The sequence below is a fragment of the Lichenostomus cassidix genome, chromosome Z (assembly GCF_008360975.1).
Source record: "Lichenostomus cassidix isolate B80296 chromosome Z, HeHo_3.0, whole genome shotgun sequence".
NCBI lineage: Eukaryota > Metazoa > Chordata > Aves > Passeriformes > Meliphagidae > Lichenostomus > Lichenostomus cassidix.
This window is the reverse complement of record NC_139511.1, coordinates 14,964,170-14,978,198: the sequence shown is the minus strand read 5'-3', so window position 1 is coordinate 14,978,198 and position 14,029 is coordinate 14,964,170. Positions and strand designations below refer to the sequence as shown.

Sequence of the window (14,029 nt, the reverse complement as noted above, 5' to 3'; positions counted from 1 at the left end):
TGTGTGTTAAGAAAGTGAAAGTTATGAAACGGCATCATGCTTTCTCTCATAACAAGAAAGACTGAAAGAAAAATAGGATTGCTTTGCTGAAAAAAGAACAGGAGCAGAAAAAAATACTTTGTTGCCTTATTCTGGATGGGTTCAGGCCAAGCTGTTTTCACATATACATTACATAATTTTTTAAAATAAGAATCACATGCAGTATAATGCCTGCCTGCTTTCTACCAGAATTTTAAGTTACAGTAACTCCACCTCAGCAACCAGTGTTGTTGGTAAAAGACAAATTTTATTTACACAAGTTTACCTGTCAGGTAAAAAAAAGAAAAAAATATCTTGATTGTAACTTGAAGCAGAGACTGTTAGTATAGACTGCATTAAAAACAGCTTCAAAATCAAGAACTACTTTAATTTTACCTTTTTTTCTTTTGGCTCTGTCAGAACATTTAAAAAGACCTTTTCTTTCCAAATCTAAGTGATGCAAGACCTAAATCAATCCTAAGTGCAGCCATTTCTCACAGTGTTGTGTATGGCTGTGTGTTAATTAGGTGAAATAGATTATTCCCTGATGTGTGGCATAGTGTTTGTGGTAACTTTCAGTGTGCATAGCTTTGTTTATTTTCACATACTGAGGCAAATTCTCAGTATGTCTTCAAATTATCTCCTGGCAGGTGTATTTTCCTGAGCTAATCCTGACAGACTCTCCCTGCCAGATATGCCCATCTTCAAGAACAGGAGAACACTACACATGCAGGAACCTTGGTGCTTGGGGCTGTATGCAAATTTAATGCCCAGCTCATGTCTGTTTCTCATACATGGATGACAGACATTTTAACAATAACTTTTGCATTTCCCCATGGAAATCCTATTGTTTTACTGTATGTATATAAGCACATATGTGCATTTACTCTCTGTATACAATTGAATATGATACTGGGAACACCTATACTTGTAAATAAATATGTTTTAGCCCTTTCTGTGTATTTGTATAGTTAAAATGCGTGAAAAATCTTGTAACAAGAATGCAGTTGTCAAACAGCTCTTTATCAGAGAGGTGGCTAGATCCCAGAGAGACTTATCAGATAGTAAAAAACATATAGGGTGGAAAATGTAATAAACAAGAAACTGACACTGAAAATAATTCTACAGCATTTGGGGTTTCATGCAAAAAGCAAGTGCATAGGAAATAAGCTTTTGGTGTCTGATGTTTGAAGCAAATACAGTCAGAGTAAATGATATTCCAGTAGTTGCATAGAAAACTTTCTCCAGATATGTCACAATTTTCATGACTGAAATGAATTCTCTCTGCTGCTCCAAGTTTTGGAAGAGCTGGGAGTAGCTGAAGAGCTGCTAGCTTTTTTCTTCTTTTTAAGGGCAGTAACCATAGTGTGTGTACTTGCACACCAACATCTGTGTATAGGCGCTTGAATAAAAATTGCCTTGGCTAGTAGGGGTGCAGCAGAGCATGACAGCATTCCCTCCCTTCTTCCTCTGTGTGTGCTTTTGTGTGTGTGCAGACATGTCTTTTTCTGCAAGGAATTAACTGAGGAGGACATTGCATCCTTGTCCCAAACAGGATATGGGAGATGTACTTTTTCCCCAATGTGCAAAACCAGCTTTCAGTTATGCTAGTTTATATGTTTAAAGTCACCTTGTACAAAAGCTACTCTTCTGAAGAACTTTGAAACAGGAACTCCAGAAATATGGTGAGAGGTTTTAAAGATATTTTAATACAGGAAATTCATAGAGACAGTAAATACTATTTTACTCTTTTTATCTTTTGACAAGAATTCTTTTTCTTTGGATATCATGGTCTACCAGTATGCTGAAGTTGTGTTTCAATAAATCATTTCTTCTCTACTAGTCATAATTCGCAGTGCATTTGGGGGCTTAAAAAGCCATCATTATAGGCATACTATTTTTTACTTTAGTGTACTACTAAAAAACTCATTTTGCTCCTTTTTTTTCTGCTTGAGATGGGAATAAAAATTTCATGTTGGTGGTGAGCAGAAGAAAAACAACAGAAAACACCCACCTACTAAGTATTCAAAGACTGACATCACAGTTCAAGTTCTGTAATACTGAAAGTAATATATTCAAGTATAAAAGTACACTGCAGAAGTAATTCAAGCAATTGTCTATCTTCTTATTCTTAGAAACAAAATTTCTCTTTGTATGGGGAAATACAAGTAAACCAATATGGATGTATTTGAAAATATAGACATAGGTAATATAAAAATTTTATTTTTCTTTGCCTACTAATATTATCTACTCTGGAATTATATTAAAGAAAAATAAAGAGAGTGTCCCATAATTGCAGTTTATTCAATATAAGAGGTTATACCTCAGCAAGTTTAATGTCATTTCACAAATTACAAACACTATGCAATAATATTGAATAATGTACGGTAAAGTGACAAGAATGAAAGGAGTGATACAATTGTCTGGTGAGGTTTTGACACCACCATTCTTTCTGTAACTTCATGGGTTCATCAGTTTTAGAACATAAGGAGTGCATAGAACTTTCCAAAACATCTGTTGCCTCAGCATGTTTTTATACGTACTGGTGTTCTCGATTTTGTTTCACTAGATGCCCTCCTTTGTTTCAGATTTTATTTCTTCTGTTACTTACTTGTGAGGGACTCATTAATGTTAGAGTGAAAATGTCTCAGCATTGGATTTCATTCTGAACTGTTGTTCAAAAATCTGTTGTTTAACACTAAATGGAAAAGTAGTAGAAAATCTGCACATGGCTTGGCAGTGACAGCATATGCACATGGGCACAGCATGCACCCGTGACTGGTGCAGCGGGCAGGAGGTCGGAGAGAGGCTCTGTGTCTGCAAAGGCTACCCCCTCAAGGTGTCCCAAGGAGGATTTCTCCAGGCAGCCTCCTGGGGATGTAGAAAGCCTCTAAAGCCTCCATCACTTGGAAGACTTTCCAGGCTGCTCCCCTTCGAGGGCCGAGAGAACTCCTGCTGCTAGGGAAAGCTTCTCCAGGTGACCCAATGATTTCCTCAGACAATCGGACTGTGGGAATGGCTGAGCAGTATATAAGAAAGTATGGACTGGGTTACGTTGGCCCTTGCCCTTTCTCACCCACTGCTCGCCAACCCTCCTTGCCTAGCCTTTGCTGTCGCAATGCTGCCCTTGCCTTTGGCCCTTGCCCCTGCTTGTCCATCTCTAGCCCACATCACCATCCCTGGCTGCTGCTCTGCTGTCCCGCTGCCTGCCGCTGTCCTGCCTGCCACCATCCTGCCCCTGCCCGCTGTCCTGCCCACTGCTGCCACTTCTCCTGCTGCTGCCCCCTCATCACCTGCAGTCCTGCTCGAACAGCACGTCACTCACTGAGCATCTCGTGGCTCGTTGAGTTTGTTCCTGCATTTGCCTCTGCCTTTGCTATGTCTGCTGGTAAGGCCAATTTCCATCTCCAAATCAATAAACTGCTCACAAGTGTAACATCAACTTCACTTGTGTCTAATTTCACCCTAGGAATCTTAGCAATTCCCTCCTGGTCCTTACTCTAGGACGGGACATTATCTTTTAGAGTGCTCTGTAATAACTTGCTACACCACTAGTCCTAGTCCTCATACTGTAATTTGTTGTCACTTTCCATAATGAGTGCTTCCCAGATATAAGTCTCCATTAGACAGCATGAATTTAGAGGTTTGATGATAAAAATGTGTGGTAGTGTGGAAGAAAATGTGGTAACTTAAAATGGTCTAGTATTTGAAGCAGTGCTCTAGGCAGTAGAGATGCACTGAGGTGTAGCCATGTCTTGTGTGATTTGAAGGTAAGCTTAGCCTCATAAGACACTGTCTCATGAAGATTTCATATGTTTCCAAATTTAACTAGCAGTGAGTTAACTGTAGATGCAGCATCAAAACAAAACTCCCATGACTTCTTAATGTGGTTTTATGCATTCCAAAATGATGTAGGAAAAAAGGGATATCCTAATAAAGCAAAAGAAGCCCTGTCTGTAAAATGGAGAGTTGTTTTCCTTTCAATGAGTAAACATTATTAAACATTTTTACCTAGGCAAAATGAATACAAAGTAATAGACAGGTTTTGTATTTTGTCTCATTTATTAAGCATGCAAAGATGTAAATAATCAGTTGAGCTACTGATGAATGAAACCTTGTCCCATTGCTGAATAATATATATGGTCCAAAGGACCCATGTAAAAGGTGTAAAAATGGAATTTTAAAAATGTATGGAGTACAGATTACTGTGCTGTGTATTCATACAGTATCTGAATGTATATATATATAAAATTACTTGTACGGATAATGTACATTTATCTCTTTATTTGGAGCTCGTTCGTTTCTCTTTCTGGTTGGTATGTGTTATTCTAGGTGCTATGATGTGTGTATTTCAGCTGTGGTGATTTCCACATCACAAGTATTTAGAAAAAAAGGAGCTGTGGAATAAGATACCAATATGTCTTTACTGGTAGAATTACCCAGAGAATTTTCAAAGACACAAGAAGTTTCATGCTTTTAAGATGAGAAGAGAGACTGTAAGAAGGGATTCCTGATAGATTTTTGCTTTTGGATGAACCATACAGCCCTTTAATGAGGACAACAGCTTTTGTGATTATCTCAGATCTCTGAAAAGATTTTTTCCAGTAACTCAGTTTCTCTTCTGGTTATACACCCAAATTCAGTTTTTCTGCCTGATACTTAGCATTGGTTATTTCAGAAGTGCTGTCTACAGTTATGATCTGTCTGTATTTTCTCAGTTGCCTTTGACTTTTGTCAGTCATAGAATTCAGAGGCTGAAACTTCACTGAGCTGCATTCAATGTAGTCATTTGGGTAATTTGTTTCTAATATACAAAAATTATGTCCTTATCTTAACATATTTGCAACACTATATTCCTGTACGTTTGAGTTAACCAGGATTTCTAAAAAAGGGGTCAATCAAATGTTGGTGTTTTACCAATTGTTTTCTGCCTATGTACATATGGAAATGGCTCCAACTTGCACCAGGGGAGGTTTGCACTGGATATTAGAAAAATCTGTTCAAGAAAAGGGTCCTCAAACACTGGAACAGGCTGCCCAGGGCAGTGATGGAGTCACCATCCCTGAAAATATTTGAAAGACTTGCCGATATGGCCCCTAGTTACATGGTTTAGTGGTGGACTTGGCCATGCTGGGTTAACAGTTGGACATGATGATCTTAAAGGCGTTTTCCAACCTAAATTATTCAGTGATTTTATATTGGCCAGCTCTTGAGAGCTGCCCTGCCTGTGTGTTTTGAAGACACAAGAAATGTGTTTGGTGGTTTTACCCTGGATGGACACAAGGACACCAAAGCTGCTCTATCACTGCCCACCACAGCTGGATAGGGGAGAGAAAATGTAACAGAAGGCTCAAGGGTCAGGATCACTCAGCTATTACTGTCACAGGCAAAAGAGATTAAACTATGGTCTAAAATTAGTTGAATTTATTGACAATCAAATCAGAGTAGATTAATGAGAAATAAAAGGAAATCTTGAAACACCTTCCCCCTGCCCCTTCTCCATGGGCTCAACTCCACTCCCAAATTCCTTCTCCAGTGGTGCACTGGCATGGGAATGGGGATTGCAGTCATTTCATCATATGTTGTTTCTGCCACTTCTTCCTCCTTTAGCATAGGGCTCCTCACACTCTTCTCCTGCTCCAACATGGGACCCCTTCTACAGGGTCTTCTGTCCTCCACGAATTTTTCCAACGTGCATGTATGGGGTTTGCATGGCCAGATTTTGATAGTGGGCAGGCTGCAGAGGTGGCTTCTGTGAAAACCTGCTGGAAGTGGCAGAGCCATGGAGAAAGGAGCTCATGCTGGAGCAGGTTTCCTGGTAGGACTTCTGACCCTGTGGAAGACTCATGTTGGAGCAGGCTGTGCCTGTAAAATGCCTGTGGAGAGCTGTTGCCTGTGGGAAAGACTAACATTGGAGAAGTTTGACTGTCTCCCATGGGAGGAGCCCAATGCTGGAGCAGGGGAAAGACTCTTCTCCTGGAGCAGTGGCAGAAACTGATGAACTTACTGTAACTCCCATTCCCCATCTTCCCGCTGAAGGGGAGGAGGAAGTAGAGCTTGGGCAGGAGGGAGGGATGAGGAAAGGTGTTTTTAAGATTTATTCTACTTCTCATTAACCTACTCTGATTTTGTTAGTGATAAATTACATTAATATCCCCAAGCTGAGTCTGTTTTGCCTGTGATGGTATTTGGTGAGTGATCGCTCCCCGACCAAGTCTTAACCTATTAACTCTTTTGTTGTATTTTCTCTCCCCTGTCCAGTTGCAGAGGGGAGTGATGGAGCAGCTTTGGTGGGTAGCTGTCATCCACCCGGGGTCATTACACTACAGGGTGTAGGACTGCAGTTCTTCACAAACTGCTCCAGTGTGGATCCCTTCCAGAGGGAGAGTCCTTCAGGCATAGACTGCTCCAGCATGGGTCCCTTCCTTGGCCATCGAAGTGCTCTGGTGTGGGGTCCTCCACGGTGGAAATTTGCTCCCCTGTGGATGACTTCCATGGACTTTAGGAAGACAGCCTGTCTCACAATAGGCTGCAGGGGAACTGCTGCTCCGACATACCTGGAGTATCTGCTCCCCATGCTTTTTCATGTACCTGTATCCTTCACCCACTTTTTCAGGCCTGGGTGTTTGCGGAGTACATTTGTATATACTTACATATATACATATTCTCACTCTTCTCACTGACTGTAGTTGTACAGTATTCTGATGAAGGAGGAGTGGTTAAAACTAAAGGGGAGATAACTCACTTTTGAATCTCTGTTCTGTATTAAATTAAGACAAGCTGGCTGCCCATGGCTTGGGCAGGTGCACTCTTTCCTGGGTTAGTAAGTGTCTAGATGGCTGGGCCCAGAGAGTGGTGGTGAATGGTGCTGCACCCAGTTGGTGGTCAGACACTGCTGGGGTTCCCCAAGGCTCAGTAGTGGGGCCAGTCCTGCTTAATGTCTTCACTGATGGTGTGGATGAGGGGATTGAGGGTACCCTCAGGAAGTTTGCAGATGACTCTGAACTGGGCAGGAGCGTTGATCTGCTGGAGTGCAGGCAGGCTCTGCAGAGGGATCTGGGCAGTGTCTGCAGAGTGACCTGGGCAGGCTCTGCAGGGTGACCTGGGCAGGCTCTGCAGAGGGATCTGGGCAGTGTCTGCAGAGTGACCTGGGCAGGCTCTGCAGAGTGACCTGGGCAGTGTCTGCAGAGTGACCTGGGCAGGCTCTGCAGAGGGATCTGGGCAGGCTCTGCAGAGTGACCTGGGCAGGCTCTGCAGAGGGATCTGGGCAGGCTTGGTCCATGGGCCAAGGCTGGTGCTGTGAGGCTCAGTAAGGCAAAGTGCTGCTTCCTGCCCTTGGATCACATCAATCCCATGCAGCAGTACAGGCTGGGGGAATAGTGGCTGGAGGTGCCCAGGAGAAAAGGACCTGGGGCTGCTGATCAACAGCAGCTGAACATGAGCCAGCGTGTGCCCAGGTGGCCAAGAAGGCTAATGGCATCCTGGTCTTCATCAGGAATAGTGTGGTCAGCAGGACCGGGGCAGTGATTGTCCCCCTGTGCAGTGGTGATTCCACACCTCAAGTCCTGTGTCCAGTTCTGGGCCCCTCACTTCAAGAAAACCTTGAGGTGCTGAAGCATGTCCTGAGAAAGGCAGTGGAGCCGGTGAAGGGTCTGGAGAGTGGGTCATATGAGGAGCAGCTGAGGGAGCTGGGCTTGTTTAGCCTGGAGAAAAGGAGGCTCAGGGGAGACCTTATCACTCTCTACAAGTGCATGGAAGGACGGTGTAGCGAGATGAGGTTGATCTTGTCTTCCAGTCAGTTAATAAAAGGACGATAGTAAATGGCCTCAGGCTTTGGCTGAGGATGGTCAGTTGGACTTTAGGAAGAATTTGTTCACTGAAAGGGTGTTCAGGCGTTGGAACAGGCTGTCCAGTTAAAGGGTGGAGTCATCATCCCTGGATGCATTCAAAACAGGCTGGACCTGACAGTGCTATGATTTAGCTGACATGGTGGTGTTTGGTCAAAGGTTAGGCTCTGTCTGTCATCTTAGAGGGAATAGAGGAAGGATGTCCATCAGAACTGATCAGAGGTCTGTTGAGAGGGAGCAGAAGGGTAGAGGAGTTTATACCTGCTGGAATACACTTTCCTAGAGAACAGGTAGTTGAACTCCTGAGTCTTGCAAAAAGCTTTCTTGAGCATCAGCAAAACATTTATCCCCCTCTCCAGATGCTGTTGTGAAGACATTGGCCAAGCAGTGCCATTTTGAGAGTTACCTCGAATGGCAGACATGAGCTGCAGCTCTGAAGAGTCCAGGTCTGCTCACAAACCATCAGTCTGCTTCAGTGTGACAGGTCAGTTACACAGGACTTTACAGATTTATTAAAATCCCAGGTGGAATTAATCCTGCCTTCCTCTCCTTGGTGTCGGCCAAAGCTTAAGTAGAAGGGAGGTACTGGGGAGTTGGGGAAAGAGGAGTGACATTGGAAAAACAGTCTGCTAAACCCTCAGGTCTGCTCTCTCTTTAATAAAAAATACAAGGTTAGTTATCATGCCATACATACTTCGTGCACTTCAACTCTGAGAATCACAAGATCAAACCTCCATCTTGAATTTTAAATGTCATTTTTATTTGGGCTTGCTTGCAACACAGCAGTGAGTAGCGAGGTTTTTCACACGTGCATAAATCACGTAAGTGTTGTAGATTCAGGGTTTGGGCACGAAATTGTACTCCTTTGCCCTAAGGACAGTTCCTTGTTGCATTTTGAAAATCTGCTATGATTAATGAATGCATTAAAAGTTGTATAAAATTGAAGAAAATATAAGCGGTAGACAACTTAATGATGAGACCTTCTGTAATACAAAATTTGACCATTTCGGTTTGACTGAAAGATTTTGAGACGAGTAGGGTGTTAAGGTATAGAAGCCATATGTGTATAATTCCAGGTCTTGGGTTCTGCTCATTTAAATTTATGAAATACCTGTTTCCAGAGTTTGGTCCTTCAAAGGACAACTCTCCCGTTCGTGGTGTATGTAGTGAGTTTCAGCACACACACAATCTGTACTTAACCCTGGTGATCTCATTGCTGTTATTTTATACAAACAAACAAACGAAAAAAATGTTGAGAATGTAGCACTGGCTATTAATGATGATACACTGTTCTGTAGGTACTAATAAAATACTCTGCATTTGCCTATTCACATTTTAAGGATTTGCTTTGAAATAAGCATCTATAAAATGTACTGTTCTTCCCTGGTTAGTAAATGTTATTGATGATGCTCCTGGCTCAATAAATGTTTTTTAGAGCTATGGAGCATTTGTATGTTCAAGTGTGGCTAAACATGTTGGAGTGGGAGACATCTAGATAAATTAAATGCAATGTTGCTGAAACAACAAACTACTGAAAGGTGAGGTAGATTCTATGAAACATCATATATTTGGAGTCGACAAAAGCACTTCCTGCAAGCATGGAGAGAGAAATACAGCTTGGGTTCTAGCATTTACTGACTGGAAAAATATGATTTAACGTGGTTTGTGAAAATACAGATATAATTAAATTTATTACAGAAAAACAAATGGTGTTTTCAATAGCATGAAAATATACTTTTCCCTGCAGAAACATTACCTCAATGAAAGCAGTAGAAGACAGTTTTCCAGCTAGGATCCTAAGAAAGACAATCTTTTTTTTGTTGAATTTGTTTGTTTTGAAAAATTACACTGCACTTTATAGATTAAAAATTTTGTTTCTCAATATATCTGGCAAGAGTGAACGTTAAAATGAGATGAAAAGATATCAAAAATTTTTGCAGACTGCTTATTTACATGGTGTACTCTTTCTGTGTTTTGGATAGGTGGGTGCCCTATCCAGTTTACTGGTGCCCATCGAGCTTGCTGTTGCTCAGAAGTATGTTATTCAAAAACTTGAACTTCTGAATGTTGTTCACCTTTACTTCTCTTTCAGCCTTCACCTCTCTTGTCTTTTTCCAGCACCTTATATGAATCGTTACTTAACTTTAACCAACATGTAAGGGGGCTTTCTGTAGTTTTTAACAAAACTAATTCCATTATATTTGGTAAGTCTGCCTCTGATTTTTTTTTTTTTTTTTTTTGCTAAGCACCTCTGGTTTTCCCAAGATGTCAGTTTTGTGCTTTCCCTCATTAAATGAGTCAGTTATATAGATATTGAGAGAAACTTTTCAGGAGAGTGAAAGTGCATCAGACATCGTAAGTAAGGTGTGACTAGTTTATTTGTTAACCAGGTATCTGACTCCATTTCTTGTACAACTCCCAACACTTCAGGATGTTGCTCTTGCAGGAAAGACTGTATGAGTGTGATGTAATTTCTCTACACCTGAGTGGAGCTTTGCAGACCAGAGAAGTTTAGCAAAGGCACAATGCAGTAAACTCAACCAAGGACTAAGTGGTGATATGCTAGTAACTATCCTAGTTATGTTTTAAATTATTTTTATTTAATAATTCATAACTGATTCTACCAAATTGTGAAGTGATTGTTAATAGACATCCTCCCACTCCTTTGTGCTGTGCTTTACAATAGAGACAAAAATCTATAGGATTTGTACATATGCATGAACTGCATTCTAACTACTGTTTATCTCACTGAAATATTTGGAGTTTGCACTATTTATGCTGGTAACAGAAGTCGTTGTTTTATTTATAGTGCAGTTTTGTAACTTTTACATAGAAGTATGTGAATATACTTTTGAATATTCTTTAGCCTTTTTTTTTTTTTTTTCATAGATCACACTGCAGCCTGGAAAGGAGGGGGTGGGGGGTGCACCACCACACTTTCTTGGGACCTTCTCCAGTCTGCTGTAAAAAACTGCCAGATAAAAATGGACTTGGAGAGTTTTATTTTGCATTTTGTTTAAAGAAAGCATTGCAGAACATAATTATAGCTATCCTACTATAGAACAAAAAATACTTGCTTGTCTCAGCCTGGGGACAGTCTTACAACTATAGGATTTGTGTTGTTCAAACACCTGGAGCTGCCTCACTCTGTGATCTAAACTGGTATTTTCTGCTAAATTCTCATTTTTGCAACCTACAATCGTATTCTGTGCAGGCAAGTTTAAAGACTTGGTAAATTAAATACTGAAGAAAAACACATAGCCTGCATGCTAAGATGTAGATATCTCAGTCATCAAATTACTTCAAACAGATCATTGAGGGTGGAAGGGTGAAAAACTACAGGATGTTCATAGGCAAAGAGTAAAACATTGTGAATAGACTAGAAGGAGTTGGTAACATCAGCCCTGGATTAATATTAGAGTTGTAAATAAGAACAGGCATGCATAGCTGTAGGTGCTATACATTAGTCTGCAAATTCTCAGAACTGAAGTTTTGGAGGGAAAGTCTTGAGATCAGTGAAGGAGAATTTTTTTTAAATTACAAGATAGACTAGGAGATCAAGTTGCAAAGAATGGTAAGCTAGCTGAAATTAATTCTCAAAATGAATTTAATAATTAAAATTTTTTTACAAATAAGTACATTAAAAGGTAGAAAAACATTCTTCTACACCATGTGAACAAGTTGCAGGTTATGTATGTAAGAGCTTGTCAGTGAAAGAGGAACAAATCCTAGGCATTTTATTTATTTGCTGTTACACAGTTATACTCAACCAATACTCCAGACATTATAGAACAACTTAATTAAGCAGGTCATAAATCATGAGTATGAAAATCAGCCTGGAGATCTCACTAAGGTTGGCTGATGGTCTAGAAAAATTGAAATAATTTAACATTAGACTTAGCTGGTTGATACCAAGTGACAACTGATGGCAATTGGCACCTTCTAAAACCATTCTTAACATGTAAGAAAGATTTTAAAGAAAACAGTAAGGAAATGTGAATGTCTACATGTATTAATGCTCTAATGAATGGGTGCCCTCATCCTTCTGACAAGCAGTAGCCCTGTCCCTTGGTGATTATTCCACCATCCTATTCCATGGTGCCACTGTCTCTTCTTGCAAAAAAACAAAACCCCAAAACGTACCAGAATTTTTTAAAGAACATTTTAAAAAGAAAAAACAGCAGAAAGATTGCTTGATTCAACCCTAACTTCAGTGCTGAGTGAAGGGACAGACTGAGCAAGGAATTTCTCTGCATGAGCAGTTGACATCTCCAGGACATCAAAGAATCAAGTGTGTTAATACAGATACCTCCAAATAGTGGTGGAAACTGAATTGTAGTGTTTAGCCCTCAGCAGAAGTGTAAAACAGTTTCTTCAATATAGTAAGGGCATTAGAGTTCCAGTATGTGAAATGAGACTTCAGAACAGCTTGTGGAAGTGTCTCTCCATGGGGAAGCCAGTGTTTCTGTTTGTTCCAGACATACGTATGATTATCAAACCAAAAATCAGTATTTTTGCTTTTTATCACTGGAAATCCCAGAATGCCCATGCACCTTTAACCACATGGCTTTAGTCTTTGTTCATACATTTTAAATTTTATTGCTGTCCCTTTTACTCTAACCATTGGTAAAATGTTTTCTACAACCAAAGGACTTATTTTATCAAAGGTTATGCTTCCTAATATCCTAATGGTCCTTTTATTTTGCTGGTGGTTATTCATGAAATAATAGAAAAGAGGGTTTATTTCAGTTTTCTGTCATACCAGTGAATATGGGCACAGTTTAAACATTTATGAGGTTTATGTGGTCTATATTCACGATTTTTAAAGGAAGTGATTTACTTTGTTTTGAAAAAAGTATTTTCTACTTTGCTTTGCAAAAAGTAAGTATGAAAGTCTTGTGTTTTTCAGTATTTGGGTAATGGTGACTATTTCTACCCTTTTAAACTTTTTATAGTGTTTTCTTAAAATGTTAAATTATTTTCGTTCATATGCAAAAATGGATAGAGGATAAGAGAGGGAGCAGATTAACAAAAAGTTAATCTGATGCAGTATGTGATGTGCAGAAAACAGTATTTGTAGCAAGTTCCATACAGGCACCTGGGGAGTATGTGTGTTGTTTGGACTACAGCGGATTACAATGAAGACATTCTAATTAAGCTGAAGAACATACCAAATTTTTTTTTTCTCTATACCCAGTTTAATAACTTTTGATGGACAATTTAATTTTACAGTCTTCAGGCATTTGGGAGGAACAGGAGGCAGGTTCAAAGCCCATCAGCTCCTCATCATGCTGTAAGAAGGGAAGGGGGCAATGATAACATTTTGTTCTTGAATTGTCTGAAGAAATTAAATTTTTCAAATTGAACTGCAAGACATAGATGACGGAAAATTGGTACCTAGATAAAGTGATAAAATGCCTACAAAATGAAGGAAGATACATGTGAGTGTGTAGATCCCTGATTGTATGTGATCTTTTTCAGCACAACAAAATTTTAAGCTGTACAGAGCTCTTAAGCTTGCCAATCCATTGTGCATAAATAGCTGTGGCTGTCTAGCACGATCCATGTTGTGATTTTACACTTCTCCCAAAGTCAACACCTTAGATTTTTCTTCTAAAGGGACTCTCTCTCTCTCTCTCACTGGAGATATTCAGGATCCATCTGGACACAGTTCTGTGCAATGTGCTCTCTAGGATGACCCTGCTTGAGCAGGGAGGTTGGACCATATGACCCACTTGTGGTCCCTTCCAGACTTAAATCATTCTGTGATTCTGTGAAAACCAGTCTGGGGACATTTAAAGCACTTTTTGACTTGAAAATTACGTGTACAGCAGTTTTTTAGGTAATGTTGCTTACACAAAGACATGGGCTATTCAGTAAACAGTTGAGTATTATTCAGAAAATTTGGTATTAAGATGGGATTAATGAGGTTCAATGACCCTAGTAGCCCCATTCTCAGACATGCCTTTGATCTAATGTATTCTAGTTGGTCATTTGCAACTTAATGCCAGGTGTCATTGCTCATACGAAAAGTACTATCAATTTCTCATCGTTTGTCAGCATTTTAGGAGTCTGACAGAACAAATCTATCCTGAAATGCCCTGAGAATGGCACGAGCCTGTATATATGGGAATTACCTCAATGAGCTATATTTCGCCCTCTAA

General features: G+C 40.2%; 1 protein-coding gene across 5 annotated transcripts in view; it reads left to right on the top strand.

Annotated features, from left to right (window-relative positions):
• Positions 1-14,029, top strand: part of MCTP1 (multiple C2 and transmembrane domain containing 1) — a 215,131-nt gene that overhangs the window by 140,629 nt on the left and 60,473 nt on the right. The window lies entirely within an intron of this gene.